Genomic DNA, 18,253 nt, shown 5'->3' on the forward strand with positions numbered 1-18,253 from the left:
GCAGGTCATTAGATAGATGACATTGGAACTATTACAGTTCGAGAAATGTTTGAGCAGCCATGGGCGACCTGTCCCTATGTCAATTTGAGTTGTTCTGCATGTTTGTGCACACATGGAACAACCCCCACACGGGTGGTGTTCCTGTACTCGTGGTAGTTCCCATAGGGTATCACTGGAGTCTTTTAATTTCTCTCGGGGGCGGGTATGTACTAAGCAGTCACGCAAATTCCTCGAGCGCTTGAAAGCAAACAGTGGTTGCTCTATTTTCTCATTGGTGCAATTGAGAATCTGCCAATGACGTCTTATGATCTTCTGAATTAGATTAGATTCGGTGCTGAAAGTGCTTACAAAAGTCCATCTTGTCAGCGGTGGCTTATCAATACTGGGCTCCAAAAGGGCATTGCGGTTGTTTTTGCTTGCACGCTTCAGGGAGCGTCTGATTAAAGATTTTGGATAGTGTCTAGCTTGTAGTTGGCTGGTGAGATTAGCCGCGTGTCTCATATAGGACTCAGTGGTTGAACAGTTCCTTCGGACACGAAGGAACTGACCATAAGGTAAGTTCTCACGTAGTGACTTAGGGTGTTGACTTTCGTACAACAGGAGTGAATTCCTAGCCATAGGCTTGCGGAATAATTCACTTTGTAGACCATTAGGAGTGACAAATATATAGAGATCCAGAAAGGTTATTCTCTCCTTGTTCATTTCAATTGTAAACCGTAAGAACCTGTTACGGGTATTAAGCCATTCATGGAAGAGTGCTAACGAATCCTCCTTACCACGCCATACCATTAAAAAATGATCGATATATCGTTTGTAACAAATTATTGATGACAAAAATGGATTACTGGGTGCCAGTATTTGTTCCTGTTCGAATGAATGAACGTACAGGTTCGCCAGGCTCGGCGCAAAAATGCTGCCCATACTCGTGCCCGAGATTTGTAGGTACAGTTTGTCCTCATACCTAAAAAAGTTCTCCTTCATTGCCATTCTTGCTAATGCCATAATGAAGGGAACAGGGGTGATGGTATCCAAATCAGTCACACCCAGGATGGAACAAATGGTGTCTAAAGTCTCATCCTGGGGGATAGAAGTATATAGAGATTCAAAATCCAAGGAGACAAGTAAATCTGTCTCCTGGTTGTATTCAATCTCTGGGATAAGTTGTAAGACATCTTTAGTGTCTTTAAGGTAGGTGGGCATGGTATGCACTATCGGTCTCAAAAAATGATCAACAAACTCAGACAGTGGCTCTAGGACTGAACCCTGCCCAGAGATAATGGGCCTACCAGGAGGAGGTGTCTGGACTTTATGTACCTTAGGTAAGGTATAGAAATAAGGTACTACTGGGTTCTTGGCCTGTAAAAATTGTGATTCTGATGAGGTGATCCATCCTTCTGTTAGGGCTTCTTCTACTAGTGTTTGAATCTCACTCATCAGCCTTTTCGTGGGATCTGTTGTCAGAGGTTGGTAAGCCCTTCTGTCGCTTAGCTGGCGCAGGCATTCAGTTCTGTAAGTCTCTGCATCCTGTACCACAATGGATCCCCCTTTGTCAGCAGATTTTATCACTATAGAAGGATCCTGTGCCAACACTTGTAATGCCCGATTTTCTTGTCTTGACACATTACAGTAATCATTCTTTTTGGTGTCCCAAATATTCTCTATTTCGTCCTTTACTGCTCTCTCAAAAGTAGCAATCTGTGAGGGAACAGTATGGATAGGAGGTAAAAAAGTGGATATGGGTCTAAGACCAGTATTTTTATCTGATCCATCACTCTCTACAGGTGCTTTGTCTTTGAAAAAGTAGTGTAGCCTAAGCTTCCTAAAAAACTGTGCGAGTTCGATTTGCATCCTAAACGGATCCCCATTATCGGATGTAACAAACCCTAAGCCTTTATTCAATACCTGTTCTTCTATTGGTGACAGTGCTCTCTTGCTTAAATTAATTACAAGGCTAGACTCCGATTCTTTTAAGATTGTGGGGCATTCCTCGCTGTAGGGCTGCGGGTCCCTGTGTGTGGGCCGGTGGAATCTTCCCAATGAATCATCTATCCCATCTATCCCAATGAATCATGAAAGTACATTTATGAAATGGCTCCTAAGTACAGAAGAAAAATAGAGACCATTCCATGACAGAATATATAAATTGTTTTGGTTGTGGACAAGTTCAAATATTGTCTCTTGGAAGTATTCAAATAATTCTTGTTCTCTATGAATAGTTCTAGTTTAAGCAGATTACTTTGTGCCAAAAAAGAGTTCTAATATGGATGAAAGTCAAATTGTAGAAAAATAGAGGGGCATATTACCAAGGGCCTTATCGCCGCTTTAGCGGGAATTTTTCCCGCTAAAGCAGCGATAATTTTATCGCCCTATTACCTAGCTGTTGCTAACACCAGTTAGCGACAGCTAATAGGCGATAGCGGGCATTTAGGGGCCCACTTTGCATGTCAGCGATAATTATCGCTAATGACAAGCAAAGTGGGCGTGCCAAGATGTTAGCCACTGGAAACATTCGCTAACATCGCTATCCCCTATTTCCAACTTTTGGAAATAATCGCGCTAAGCGCGATTATTTCCAAAAGCTAACTCCTGCCCAGAGCAGTTCTTAGCCATGTTATCCATTGGTAGGTGGATAACATGGCTAAGAGCATTTGCTCAGTAATGCATGAATATCGCGGACTTTTCAGCGATATTCATGCATTTCGGCCGATTTTTATCCCTTAGGAGATAAACCTTGATAATATCAAGGCTCCTAAGCGATAAAAATAGGCGAAGCTCGGCGATATTATTTTGGCTGCTAACCAAGCTTAGCGATAATTATCGCTATAGCTTGGTTATATGCCCCACAGTTCTAAAGTTAGAAGTTTTGTTTTGAAAAGTGATGAAGGTTGAATACAGAGTCCCATAGAACGCTGTGTGCTAATCTCAAAAGTCAGTCTCATTTTTTGGAGAAAACATCAATTCTTCTAAGCTGGTAAAGAATTTGTCTACCACAGTAGGTGAAAGTTGGACCACTTCGTTAAGTAGCTTGATTGCACAAAAATGTGAAGCATCGTCGTCAGCGTTAGCCGCGTTAGCAATGTTCAATGGAGATGGAGAAGGTACCTGTGTGCCTGTCAATCCACGTATCTCACCGTCAGCAGTTTGCATCTGTGAGACCTCAATGAATTCCGTCATCAGGATTGGTAGCTGCTGAGGACAACACAATGCATTAGCCGTTACCGAACCAAGCAAAGTTTCAACATCCATTGGCAGTGCTGATAGGAGTGTCAGACAGATGTCCAACACGCATTCTTCTCCACATAGCAGGCATCGTAGAACAGGTAAGATGCAATCTTGCCAGATTGGTCGGAATAAAGGAAACTACGTGGTATTCAGATCTCTTAAGCGAGCCAAGCCCAGAATCTATATCATGCGCTCAAGTCTCTTTGGACGAGGTCACTGGCACAGTTTTTTGTAAAAGAATGGCTTTCATTCTGCTTAAGGTATCAATTTGTATAGAAGAGATGTTCAGTGAAGGCCATAATGGCGACTTCCCGTCTGTCTTAGTTTTAGGAAACAATTCTTGCATACAACAAATGAACCTGGCTAACACAGTTACGAGACAGGCTATTCCTGGCAACATTCCACAGCAGCTGTGATCATTCAACATTATATAGCTCCCGTTAGAAAACTGCCTAAAAATTGGATCTATAACTGAAGCTGGAGAACCTTGCAGGTGGCATGATAAGTTGGTCGAAGAACCGTCACAGGCTCCGTGTAAGTTAATACCCTGACATAAAAGTGTACCGCTTAGTGCGCTTTTGCAGTTTGTACCACTAAGAAATACTTCCTTTCCCCCACTCCAACATCTGTGTGTATATGGTAATTCCCCGGTTGACTTAATGTATTCTTTACCCAACCTTTCATACACACCAGATAGTATATGTTTCAAACAATATTGAAAATGGAAAATTGTGGCAGGCAGAATGATTGTGCCATGTATTAGGCATTCTGTTGCAGGTTTTTCTGAAACAGTTAATGGGAATCTTTCCAGTTTTTCAATGCTCAGCACCGTATAGTCTGCTCCTCTTTGTGCCAAAGTGATTTGTTTATCTGTAAGGTTAAATACAGAAAACAATGACGTGGTGTTGATTAGACGCTATGGCACATATCCAGAACAAAGATTTTGTAACGTCCAGCCTAAAAGCATTATAGAACGCAATTGTGACTGTCCATGCTGTAGCATGAGCAAGTCCTGTTCCATTATGTCTATGGCAGAGGATACTATGCTGTCCAAAGAATAGATTCTGGATGACAGAGCCGTTAACCCATTGTCAACTACAGAGAGAGCTTTCTCTAAATTAATACGATCAATTTATCATATTCGTTCTGCAGTCTCTGCTTGTGTCGCTTTCCAAGCTTATTTATAAATGGCATATATACCAGCATATATAAAACGTTTATGACGCCGTTTCGCAGGTCCTTGTAAGAAGTCCCTTAAATCAACACCATCTTTAGGTAAAGATAAGTGTTGTTTTACCTCTGTCAGTGTGGATTTTTGTAGCCAATCAAGGCACAGTTTCCCTCCACTGTATGTTGTTACTATCCCTGCATGTTGTCTCTGGACATATCTTGGGTCTGGCCTAGTTAGTGTAAAACCTTGTGTCTTATTCAGGATCTATCTTGACAGTTGTTTGTGTCTGTGGGCCAGATTAACCATTTCTTCCAATCAGGATCAGTTCTGTTTTAAGTAAAATTGTTTTTACGTCGACCTCTCCTTCTGTAGTGTTCTTACTATCAGGTGTAGGTGTAGGTATGGATGGTTTATTCAAATCTTTTGTCTTGGCTAGGCCAAGACAGGATGTCTGTTGCACAGTGTCATTCAAAAACATTATTTGTTCAGGGATAATGCAGGCTCGAAATAAAGCTTCTATTCCTTGCACCTCCCACTATTTTGTGCCCCAGACATTTTTTGTTTCAATGTTGTCACTCCAAAAGTCAAACCCTAATGAGGACAGCTGGGCATAGAAGGCTGCAGAATAAATTTGCTTAGTATTAGTCAACATACTTTTCATTCCTGTCTTATTAACATTTTTAAAGTAAAAAGTTCCTGCATTTGAGAAATTAAAACTTGAGAAGTATGGACATTTTTTATTGAATGTTTTTGAACTGCCTTTTGGTGGCGTAGGACAATGTTCCCAGTGATTGAAAGTATAAACATTTTTATGGTTTGCAGATTTGTGCAAATAATGATGACCATATTGATTACAACAGTACATGTGTTCATAATCTGATGAACCTTCTAAGTACTCGTGTTTTGTAAATCTTGCAGATATCTCTAAGTCTGACGTCATATTATGAACTTTCTCGAAGTCCCAATCATCAGAAAATGTGCTGGGTGAAGTAAAGTCACTCAAGGAAACCTTGAATTGATGTAGAATTTTCAACAGCTTTGCAGGGCCAAAGATGTCATAATCAGTTCTGTCCTATGCAATACCACCAGGTATAGGAACGGCTGTGATGTTCACTGATGTCAAGTCTCTTTGTTCACGATGAGATGTTTTGTGTGGTTTGAGGAGTAAGTTGAAGTTCTTACTTGCTGTGTCCATTTTACTATATTTTCCATTTATCAGCATTCCCAAACTTAATACAAGAATTAGCCAAAGTAGGAGAAAAAGTATGCCTAGCACAATCCAAAATTCAACCCATGGTGAAACAAGATAGGTTTTTTCAAGTTGCTGAAAAAGTTCTGTTACTTGTTCTTTAACAGTTCTTTTTGTTGGCGTCCTTTCAGGATCACTGGGATCCTATGAAAACGTATCAAAGTTAATGAAATATCCAGAGGCAGTTCTGTCAATGGTAGGTATTGCATCAGGATTACTTGAAATCACTGGAGCTACTGCATCCCTTTGTCATGTTAGTATAGTCAGATGTTATATCATTGTAGACAGGTGTTTCTCAACGAACTGTTATTTGGGTCTCAAGAGGCACTAGTTCCATGGCTGTATTGCTTAGTCCTTCTTTTCACTCTGCAGATTCCTCAAAGGTGATGAGTCTCTCAGTTTGAACCTCTTGGATAGTAGCAAGATTTGGTTGTCTGCTACATCTTTGGAGTCCACTGGGCCTACTACTTATGATTGGCCACATGATGTGGTTTTACCAGGTCGATAGATACAAACCTGTTCTCCTTTCGTCCAGCAAGGGGTGGCAGTAATACTGTTCTTGATCCGTGGATTGCTAGAACAGGTACTGGTTTTCTGTAAGAAGGCCCAAATTCCTTCTTATCCTCGATATTTTCTCTGACTAGATCCCCAATCTTTGGAATCCAGAAAGGCCTTGCTGGGATGGGTGGTTCCCCTTCAGTGGTCGTTGGCTCCCGCAATGTGTATCTTTGACTTCTCTTTGTTTCATTTAATTCCTGCAAAACAGCCAAACGGTCTTTGACAGCAAAAGGTTTTTGTTCTACCACTAAAGTGTGACGATCAAGGTCCTGGACAAGCATTCTAGTACCAAAAAGGATTTCGTATGGAGTGATTCCACCCAGAGAATTTCTTGGCAGATTATTTAGACTACGTTGGACACTTATTAGATGTTTGACCCACCCGTCACCCGAGCCTCCTAATACCCTAGCTGTTATAGATTGCTTTATGTCCCGGTTTTTTCTTTCCACTACAGAATTTCCCTCAGGATGGAATGGACTACTATGCCGCAATGCAACGCCCAGATTGGTCATGGCCTCCTTGTAAGCTTTGGAGCTAAACGCAGAACTCTGGTCAGAATGTAGCGTGCCGACTGCGTATGTGCCGATAAAGACTCGCAAATCTTTTATAACAGTTCGGGCATCAGCCGAGCGCTGAGGCCACATCCAAATGAATCTTGACCATGAATCCACTGCAACCATGATATATTTGTAGTTACCATCCCTCTGTAAGGGACCACAGTGGTCCAGGTAAACGCATGCCAAGGGTTTATCTAAAATTAAAAGGGGCGTCTGCGCCGGGCGTTTCACTGTTGAAACCTTCTCTAGCCGATTTCACATTCCAAAACATAGTTTCTGGTCTGTTTCCTCATGTGTGGCCACCAGTATCTCTGTTTTAATAATGACACTGTGGGGGAAACACCTGCTTCTGCAGAGGCGAGCCCTTCATGTGCTTCTAAAATTAGTCCTAATCCACGTGCCATGTTTGGAATTACTCTATCCCCCACTCCAGGGATTCGAGGAAAAGCAACATTATTTGCATCAGTTATATACGAGTATTTGAGTGGAAAGCCTTTTGGTAACGTTTTACCGCTGTTTTTGTTGGAAGCGGCAACAGCCTGCATTATTTCGCTGTCTATTTTTGTTTTCGAATGAGTGATTGCAGCTACGGAAGCCGTTTGCACAGCTGCCTTCGCGGCTTCATCAGCCAATGAATTCCCTTCAACGTGAACGCCATCACGCTGATGACTCAGTGTATGGTTCACGTGAGTCTTTTATAGTTCTTTCTGTAATTGAACTACTTGTTCCCAAAGCAACTTATGCTTGATTGTGCCACCTTTCGCGTCTTTGAAACCGTTTTGAATCTAGTTCTGCAAGTATTCATTGTAAGATTGAATGCAGTAATACGAATTACACACTATGAGTGTGGGGAATTCGCGATCAGTATTTTCAAGCGCCATCTTGAATGCCTCTAGTTCAGCTCGCTGAGCTGTACAATCTCCGAGAGATTGTGTTTTACTGACTATAGGTCGGAATTTACCATTGCGCCAGCGACCTTTAGCAATCGCGCACGCAGCACTATAAGCTTGTTTACCCCCAATTGCGGGCTGTGCTGATCCGTCTGTATAAAATATACATTCGTACTGTTCTAGAGGCAGAATCTCAGTGGGCAGAGAACATTCTTGTTCGTATTGTAGAAATTCTTGTGTTTTCAAATATGGGTCAAAAACGTATTCAACGTCTGTTGCAGCAAGAGAGTTAACCCATTGTATTCATCTTGGATGTAAAGCCTTTGCATTCGGAATGCTTGCTTTCGTCACTGCCTCTAAGGCAGGTACAGGAGTAACGATCATTATGCGTTTACCTTGCGATAAAGATCTCTTTTTTGCTACTGCAGTTTGAACCACTGTCAGAACTTTTTCTGTTGAAGTGAAATTCATTTCAGCTTGTGTGTAAGCCTGGGTGGTAAATTCCATTCCACTTGAGGAATTTCCAGAATTTGGGTAATTTCGCGTTCCGCGGAGAACGTGAAATTGCCCAAAATTCTGCGTTCCGCGACTTCGCAAAATGTTTTGCTTGTTCGCGTTCTCAAATGCGTGTCCGCGAGGTATTTTCCCCCGGAGCTCGCAAATAGCGATTGCCAACAGTAAAAAAGCATCGCGAACAAGCAATTCCGCGTGTTTGCGGAATTTCTACGTGTTCGCGGAGATTTTTTACCGTTTCGCTGAGATTTGCGTAACACGATTACGCAAATTCCGCCCACCCCTATTTGTGTGTACAAGTGTGATTTATAAGCAATTGGTACTTTTTCACCTTCATTGAAGGTTATGTACATAAATCTGCATCTTCCTGGGATTATTCTGATTACAAGATTGCGTATGTTTACGCGTGTCTGTAAATCTGTTGTTGCTAACATATCTGTTTGCACTGAATGCAAAATTTCTATGTGTTTTTGAGTCCAATAAGTTGTTTTAAAATCAGGTTTGATTAATTGGTAGAGAGGTTTAACCCTTTCTGCGTAGTTTAGAATGTAGGTTCTTCTGAAATTCAGGAAATCTAGAATTGACTGTAAGTTTTTCAGCGTTTTTGGAGGTTGGAGCAGCGCACACTTTTCTAAAAAGTTGGCTGCCAGGCTTTTGCCTTCACTTGATAACTCGTATCCTAGAAAAAGGACGTTGAGGTGGGCAATTCTTGATTTCTTAAAGTTGAATTTATACCCGTCAGAAGCGAACCCAAGTATAATGGTATTCACTCTGTTCAAGTGCCTGTCCAAGTCATCGTCTGTTAGATAGATATCATCGACATAAGATAATGCCTCATCATCATACGTTTTTAGTAACTCTGTTACTCTAGCTGAAAATAACCTTGGACTATTCTTTCTAATTAAAAATAGTTATTTGTTTGTACATTATTGTGACATTTATTTCATATAATATTTCGAGGTATTTGTCATATCTATTTAACATTATATTATATTTCTATTTTTTTTAGATTTTTTTATGTTTCTATATATTTTTCATTTTTATTTTTTTAAATACTTTGTGTTGGTTATATTTTGTTTTTTTTTATTTTTGAACTGACTGGAGTGGCAATATTAATTTCTACCCCTCCGCTATCCAACACTTTTTCTATTGTTGCACTAATTGGAGTGGGAATAGTATTTTTCACCCCTCCGCTATCCAACACTCTCCCTAGTGTTGCACTAATTGGAGTGGGAATAGTAATTTGTACCCTCCGCTATCCAACACTTTCCCTACTGTTGTACTCACTGGAGTGGGAATAGTAATTTTTACACCTCCACTATCCAACAATTTCGTACTGTTGCACTCACTGGAGTGGGAATAGTATTTTTTGCCCCTCGCTATCCAACACTTTCCCTAATGTTGCACTCACTGGAGTGGGAATTATAATTTGTACCCCTCCGCTATCCAACACTTACCCTACTGTTGCACTCACTGAAGTAGGAGTTACATTTATCTGTTATATTTATTAAAATGTATATTACATCTAATTATTTTTTCTTGAGTTACTTTTATTCTTTAATATATTTAATATTATTTTTTATACATATATAATAAAATCAATATTTTATACAGCTATATTTTTGTATTCCAATTATAAATATAGGATGTCGATATTTTTGACATCGATATTTATAACTCAATATTTGTGTATGGGGATATTTTGGGGGTCGATATTTTATCAGTGAACCCTTTTCAACATTTAATGTAAACTGCATTTTTGGCTTGACATTTGGGGTTGTTAGCAATGTGATTATTTCTGCTACAGCTGCAGCCAGGCTAATCCTGGACCTCCCCTAACGAACCCACATTGCTCCCCACCTGAGAGACCTTCACATGATGCCAGTTCAAGATCCTCACACACCAATTTCCTCACACATGCCTACAAAGACCTCCACGTCCTACGACCTGTCTACCTCAACCATCGATTGAACTTCCACCAATCCACTAGACACCTGCACTCCTCTACAGTCGCCCTTGCACCCCCCTGCATCCATCGCAGCCACACCTGTGGCCGTTCGTACATTGCTGCCAAGACCTGGAACGGCCTTCCCCTCCAGCTCTGCACAGCCCCCTCGCTAGCAGACTTCAGATAGAAACTCAAGACCTTGCTGTTCGATAGAGACACATAGCCCAGATACCCCTAGGGGTGGCAGTGCAGCGCTCTACAAATGCTGATTGATTGATGCATTTATTATTGTCCTTGACGTGTGCACTTCTTCTTGACTTGTTTTCCTTGTTTGTATACAGGGATTAGAGTTTCTTAACTTCTTTGACTGCAGTTCCTGCATCAGAAGAGACGTTCATTTATTTTGCACATTCTGCTATGTCATCTATTGCTTCATTCAAGTTAGAGTTCTTGGCAAAAAAGTTTTTATTGGGTCTGTGCGTTGTTGGGCACAAAGGATTCCAAAGTCAAAAGGGCTGCAAAGTCTCCTGAGCACAGCAGTGTATGTTGATAGTCCTTCCTTTGTACATTGGATTCTTCAAAGAATGCATGTCTTTCTACAATGGTAATAATTTTTTGCCAAATTTGTCCTCTAACTTCATAAAGATGCTTTGGTAAACATCCACTTGGATAGCTGGGCCTTCCATCCACCACTGCCGGTAGATTGAGCTTGTACATTTTCATAAACATTCCTTCCTTCTATTCCAGAGTTATGTAAAGGTATGTGCTGTTTGCACAATGGTGAAAACCTTTCTACTCCAATGGCAATACGGTATGATTTGTATGATTGTATCCAGTGTTTTCAAGGAAAGGTGGGTTCTCCTGCTTCATTCAGGCAGGGAGGTGATTGACTCATGCCAGCAGCAGGCATCACAAAATAATCAAGGAATAGCTGAGTAGAAGATGGGGGCAATAGGTAAGATAAAGAAGCAACCAAAAGAATTGTGTAGTAGGCAGCGTAAGATAGTCACAATGTGACGTGCTCATGCGAAGAAATTGTCGATGATTGTGTTCCTTCGGGCTATTGCTGCTGCAGTGGGATGTGGTCCACCTGCCTCATCTTCCTCATCATTGTCAGGTGCATCTGGCACCTGGATCCATGGGGCATTGGTGCGCACACATATGTTGTGCATCCATCCATCACGCCTGTCTTCACATTGCTTACTAACGGTAGCTATCGTATTTTAAACAATCAAGACTGCTGTGCTTGAGGACGGGAGCCCCATACTTGGTAACTGTTTCCCAGTGCATGTAACTTGCTGTAGTGATGTCCTTCCCCCGCTCCCACAAGGGAGTTTTGATTCTTCACTGTGGCCTTCCATTCCGACTTTGAAAGCAGAGTTCAACAAGTTGAGAAGGCACAAAGCCCTTTTATTCCAACAGAAGGTGGCCGTCACTTCCACCAGAGACACTTTCAGATTGCTGTTGCCTCCGACCTCGAGTGAGATACAGTCGCTTCCTAACTCAGACCTCCCACTTTATTTTGGTGGACTAATTCACCAAGGGCCGGATGTAGGTCGGTCGGTAACGGCCGAAAATCGGTATTTTTGGCCGTTACCGACCGGTATTAACGAAATGGTATGTAGGGCCACATATTTTACAGATTCGGTAAATTTACCGATCGGTAAATTTACCGAATCTGTAAAATACCGAATCGGTATTTTTACCTGTTCGATAATTTTGATATGTAGATGGGACTCTTCTGAGTCCCACAACCCTTACCGAATCTGTATTTTACCATCAAATATATTTGATGGTAAAATACCGATTCCGGTGTGCATGCACATGTGTGCATGCACACCTGTGCCATATGACAGGCAGACCTGCCCTTAGGGCAGGTATGCCTGTCACATGGCACCCGAGCCTCTTTTGGGGGTGCCAGAGGGTGTCAAAGTGACACCCCCTGCACCCTTGTGGAAACCTGTATTTACCGATTCGGTAAATACCGAATCGGTAATGCCCATTCATTCCTATGGGCTGCAAAGCCCATAGGAATGAATGGCCATTACCGGTCGGTATTTACCGAATCGGTAAATACAGATTTTTACCGATTCGGTAAAAGGAACATCTGGATGTTCCTACATGTCCCCCCTTCTTATTTACCGATTTTTAATTACCGAATCAGTAAAATTCGGTAATTAAAAATCGGTAAATAAGTCCTACCTACATCTGACCCCAAATGTGCGATGCATCTGAGAGGACAGGCCTTGAACATATTTTTTAATGTGTGGGATCTGGCATGGTCTGTACTTTTCAGATGATATTCGGGGTATTACCAGCTTTAATTCATTCTATATTTTCTAGCGTTTTCGGAGGGTTCCCCTTCATTTTGGCACTACTACCTGGTGTCCTGCTGCTCCTCTTTGTGCTTTGCAATGGCTGCTCACTTTGTGGCTCTGCACAGGCCGGCCCAGCTACAACTGTATCGCAATTGCCTATATGAGGCTTTTGGAGGCTTGCCTTTAGCAACGATTGACGTAAGTTACGACTTGACCTTCCGCTTTGCCTATTATACTTGCGTACAACCAGTTCTTCATTGCAAACATTGTCATTTCTCCTGGGCAATGGAACTTTGCTTATCGAACACGTGGTGTCCAATCCCTGATTTCAGCTGGTTGATGGGTCCTTTGGAGGCACATGATGCGGCTTGTTCTGTGAATGGTCAAATGACGTGTGCAGCTTTACTTGGAATCTTGGCTCAATGGGATATCTGGGCGGCTGCACAGACTTTCCTGCAACGTAGTTTCATTGAATATCACCCAAGTTTCTCAATTCTAGTTTTAGATGCTCCTGCTCATGAGGAACATGATTGTTCCTTCGACTTACTTAATTGGATGTTATCGCTTTTTTCAACCAATGACAGGGATGAACTATTGGAGGGAATTGCATTTCTTTGCACAATACCTTCATGGATTGACTGCATTGGTCGTCGCAACTCTACTGTCAGCAATATTGACTCTTTTACCTACAGCTCAAAGTGCCTTTAGCTTTTCCTACGAACTTTCCATTTCTCTCTTTTTTTGTTGTTGTTGTACTTTCTCACCGATATTTTGAACACTGCCTGACTTTTGAACTCTGTTTTGTTCTTCTGTCTATGTCGTACAGTCTTACCAGGGGGAGGGTGTTTAATGGGGTTATGAGGCCCTTTGGATACCTTGTCGACATTGCTAAGTTAGCATGAGTTTGCTTGCCCAATGCTGCTGCTTTTGCACACCCCTCTGCTAGAGTTTGTTTTTGCAACACTTTGCCTCTGCCCTGTACATGACAACAGATTGTTGTTCACGTTCTCAGCTTACCCTTGAAATTCTATTTCAACATAGTGTGCAAGGTCGTTCAACAATGTCTCTTGTTATTTTGTTCTAGTCAGTCCCTATTACCTAAGCAAAACATGTTAGCAACAGCTGCCATATGGATGAATCGTGCTTTGGTATGACAGGGTTACATGTTTTTGATACACACTCGAAGACAGCCGTTCCATGGAGCTGAGCTCTGCTGTTCCTATGATGTAAACCACTTTGCGTTTAGGCTTTCAGGTAGGGGGTCAGCTAATAACGCCTAGGGATCATCTGTTATATTGATGAAGCAAAGCTTCGCATATTTTGCGGCTTGCCGAAGTCAAGAACCTCGTTTATGTGTAATAAGGTAACAAAATGTATGTTTTACTAACATTTATTCTGTTTAGGCAAAGTTCCCGAAGCTTGCCTATGTGTATTTCTAATGAATTTAATCCGTGTCCTCTAATATGGCCGCCGCTTGTATTTTAGTTACTGCGCATGCGTCAGCCACACTCACGTGTCCTGACGCGTCTGCAGAAGTGGAGGGAAAGTTATGCGCATGCGTAATTCATAGCTGTGCTTATCATGTGGTACTGCTCGTGCCACTGCTCTTGTGCCCGTATCAATGTAGCTAACATTTAGATGCAATAAGTTTATTTCTTGATGATGAGTTAAAAGTACAAACCCTGTGATGTGTTTTCATAATGACATTATTATGTATTAATTTGTTTTCGCTTACTTTTCATGTACCGCGGGAAATGGGGGTCTGAGTGAGAGGAGAGCCATATTGGAGGTCCCTTCTGCGCCTGTGCGACATTCGGCAGCACGAGGGACCTTGACAGATGGAACACCGCCAGTTGGCAGTGATGGGCAAGATGCTCCTGAGAAAGTCACCTCTGCCCTGCGAGAACAGCGAATGTGGCTTATTATATGTTACAATGTAAATGTATTGCTGCTTGCCGTGTAGTCTCTCATGGGAACCCCTATCTCAATAGGCGGTACCAGAAAATGTTAATGTGGCATACAAATAGACTGTTCTGATTGGTGTGTTACCCAAATCCTACCTTAGGACCAATCCAAATTGAGGGATTTTGACACTTTGCAACATTGGGGGGTGGTACACTGTCCCCAAACTGTATATCTACCCTGGGTTCACCTAGTGAACCGTCCGACTTGTCTGGTTTAGCTGACCTGTCACTGACCCAACGCACTCAATAGGTGACTGAAGATACAGAGCGCTGCGGAGCACTCTGTCCGAATTTGACCATAGGCTAAGGTTCTACTGAACCTTAAAGTGCTGGCAAAGCACTTAGCTGGGAGTTCGCTGACCCAATCGGGGTCTTGATCGATAGCTGCAGAGCGGGTGGAGCGCAGGCGTTGCTTCCGAACTGTGGGTTCCGGTCCTGTCCTGAAGAGGGTCCTGTCCTGAGGGTTTGCTGTCCTGTCCTGAGGGTCCTGTCCTGATTCCTATTCCGAGGGTATCCTGTCCTATCCTGGGTGTCCATTCTGCACCTGCTGTCCTTTGAGGGGTATCCTTCCTTGAGGGTTTCCTGTCCTTAACTGACCCGTGGCCAGGGTTTGGTTTCCACACCTTTCTAGGTAAATATTGCTCTGAAAACTCTTTAAATCTTGCACCTTCTAAATTTCTGACTTTTGCTTTAATAAAGTTCAACATTGCATATGTGATATTTTCCATGCCTTTCTGCAACTATTGAAAGTCATTTATATTTTCCATAAGTTTATTCCTATGTCTTCTCATTTGTTAGAAATTATATTTTGCATAGCAGTGTGTCATTTCCTGATATGGTCTAGAACTTCGTTGCCTAGATTGTTCAAAGGCCCCTTCACCTTAAGTGAAGCGTGTTATTCATTATAAAGCTCTCCTATAGTCACTCACACTTAGGCTATCCCTGTTTAGATAATACTGACTTGCATAGTATCTTTTCTCGTTACATTTTATTAGTACTTTGATGATTACTCTGTCATTATTTCTTTATGCCTATGTGATTTACGTTATCTTGGTTATTGATTGCCTTGTTTTATTGTACCTCATGCAAGAAAATAATGAACTTTAGATAAACATTTTAAAACTTCCAGTTGTCCGTGGTCATTTAAACAGTACTTGAATGTTATTGGTTGGGTTTGTATTTTGCTGCCTTTCCTTACAGCTAGCTCCCTGATTCATTGTGGTCATTAGGCACCCGCATCGGTGGATGGTAAGTCGGGTGCACCGAAAATTGGTAGCAGGGAACACACACACACCAACTTGGTAGAGCTCGTGAAGTCACCTGATCGATGTATATGGTGATTTGAAAAGTATATGGGCCCTGAAGCCGGAAACGGCGAAAACTATTGGTCGGGTGGCCTCGCGCGCTCTATCAGTTTTCTGGTAGCTAGAGGATGGTTAGGGACTAGTTGAGAGTAAGGCAGGGATTAGTTGGACTAGTTAAGTCGGAAGCTGCTATTATATTAATGCTGCTATAAGAGCGGCTGTTCTGAGGGAACTGATCACTCTCTTGTGAATACGCTGCTGAAATTCATGAATTACTGTATTGCCATTATTCTTGTTCTTATATTGTTATATGTACTAATCCATGCAATTGTCAATCGTTTAGTTGTATGTTGTCCGAACTCCCCGGGGAATTGAAAGGGCAAGTGGTGAATAGAATCCATTGTCCTGAGGTCACAGGTTCGAGGAAAGTTAGGTGCAGGTTAGGATAACCGGGAAGCACTAACTAGGGTTTTCTGAATACATGTGTGAATAAATGACAGTAACGGGGTTCATTGGCAAAATTCCCATAGTGGCGTAACCTAGTAAGGGTCACATCGGAAGAGTAGCAGGTTCCTCGGAGCTAGCGTGAAAGCAGAGGGGTCCGCTGAGAAACCTTAAACTCGGAATATATCCCGGAAAGAAGTGGATGAGTTTAGGGGAATAACAGGTTCACCGATGCTAGAGTGAAGGGTAGGCGGAAGAGATCTGCCCGCAGCGCGTGAAAAGTAAATGGAAGTAGTTTACTTGCAGTAAAACAATTCTTTCTCTGTCTAGACACTTGAGCACTGTGGCGAATGTGTATTTGTTGTAAAATAACCAAGCACTGAGCACTTTAAAAGAAAGAAAGTTTCCGTTACCTTGTGAAGGGAGGGAGTCAGTCGCGAAGCGCCTCTGACGTCACTCTGTGCCGCGCTGGGATTGGTAGAAGCAGCGGGCGGGTAGCGGAGCTGGAATTGTAAAGGAGGGGTGAGCGCCGGAGCGTGGGAACTGTCTCACGAAGGGGCCGCGCACCCATTGGCGGAGCTTATTTAGTGTCGCGCACCCATTGGTTGCACGAATTTCTGAAGCGCGTTCTGATTGGAGGTAGTTTGTAAACAAAGTTAGCGCAGAAGTCGTATGTGGCACTCGCAGACTACAGGAACTCGACCTGATCCAAGGCACCTAGGGTTTGAAAGGGATCAGTGGAAGACTAATAGATACGATATTATGTACGGAACCAAGAGAAAAATGTCCCTTGTAAGTAAGGTGAAAAATTATTTTAAAACGGACAAACCGATTAAATCTAGGGAAGGTGTTCTTGTCCCAGCACCCAATACTCCCGCCTCATTCATGATGTTTGACCGAGGGTACAATACCTGTGTGTGGTTGGAGAATTGGGTGAAGTACACAAAAGATGACGGAGTATTGGCTTTTCCGTTAGATGGTACTTTCAATGGTAGGATCTTATTTAATTTAAGAACCCGAATGAATGAACTGCATCCCAGACCGAGACTAACGCAGTATGAGGCATTAGAGGAATGGGAGATTGAGGCTTTTGAAAGAGAAAGACCCCGAATGGACAAGGGTTTGACCAAGTGGTACCCCAGGCAGAAACAGGAGTCCAGGGATAAAAGGATGAAACAGTGGAGACAGAGCATGATTGTTGAGGGTCTGTTTCCCATGATGCCGGCATGTCATAACATTGGAGCGGGTGAGAAAAGTACTGAAAAATGTAAGCATTGGGGGGCCCTGGGGGATTCAGATGATGAACTAATAGATGACATCTGTACCAGAAGTCCGCCACCTTACAATGAGGGAACCCGACCTTCCAGTGTAGGAGATGTTCCCCGACGCCACTTCCTAAAGGAAGAAGACAGGTCCCTGGGACTGGGAGGGGGTGGTCAAGTATTGCCCTATCCTGAAAAACCCGAACCGACGGAAACAAGGGATATATATCCCAAAGTGCCCGCAAGCCAGGAAGAAAAATATTCACGTACGAAAATCTTTTTTCCCAGACCCTTGTATGAAAGCGAAGAGAAACCATCGAATTCAGGACTGCCTTTTGTTCAACCTCCATATGGGGAAGAGCGCAGGTCCTTTAATACTGGAACTTTATTCCCGAAACCAAATTATGGGGGAGGACCAAGTGAAACGCATCCTACTGCCCCGAGTTTTACTCCTCCGTTGACCCCACAGATATTACATGACACAACTTTAAGAAGGGTACTAGTGGAAAAGGAGCAAGAGGCTCTAGCTAGACAAAGAACAGAAATAATTCAGAAAATTTCCCAGTTAAATACCAGTCCTGAGGCATTGACTATTCCAGTAACTATTGGACCGGTGGTCCCGTTATACGGAAATGGTCAGGGAAATCCGATTACTCCAGTTATGACCCCAGGCATGGCAACCCCGAGACAGGAACCGATCATCATAGATGATCAGTCCAGTGAGTGCGAGTCTGAAGTTGCGTTTTTGGAATTGCCAAACAAACAGACTGGAAAGGGAATACAGCAGAGGCATAACCCTTTTAATACAAAAGAAATTAAATTAGAGACAGCAACAGGTACTAGGAATGTCTCT

The sequence above is a fragment of the Lissotriton helveticus genome, chromosome 12 (assembly GCF_964261635.1).
Source record: "Lissotriton helveticus chromosome 12, aLisHel1.1, whole genome shotgun sequence".
Classification (NCBI taxonomy): Eukaryota; Metazoa; Chordata; class Amphibia; order Caudata; family Salamandridae; genus Lissotriton; species Lissotriton helveticus.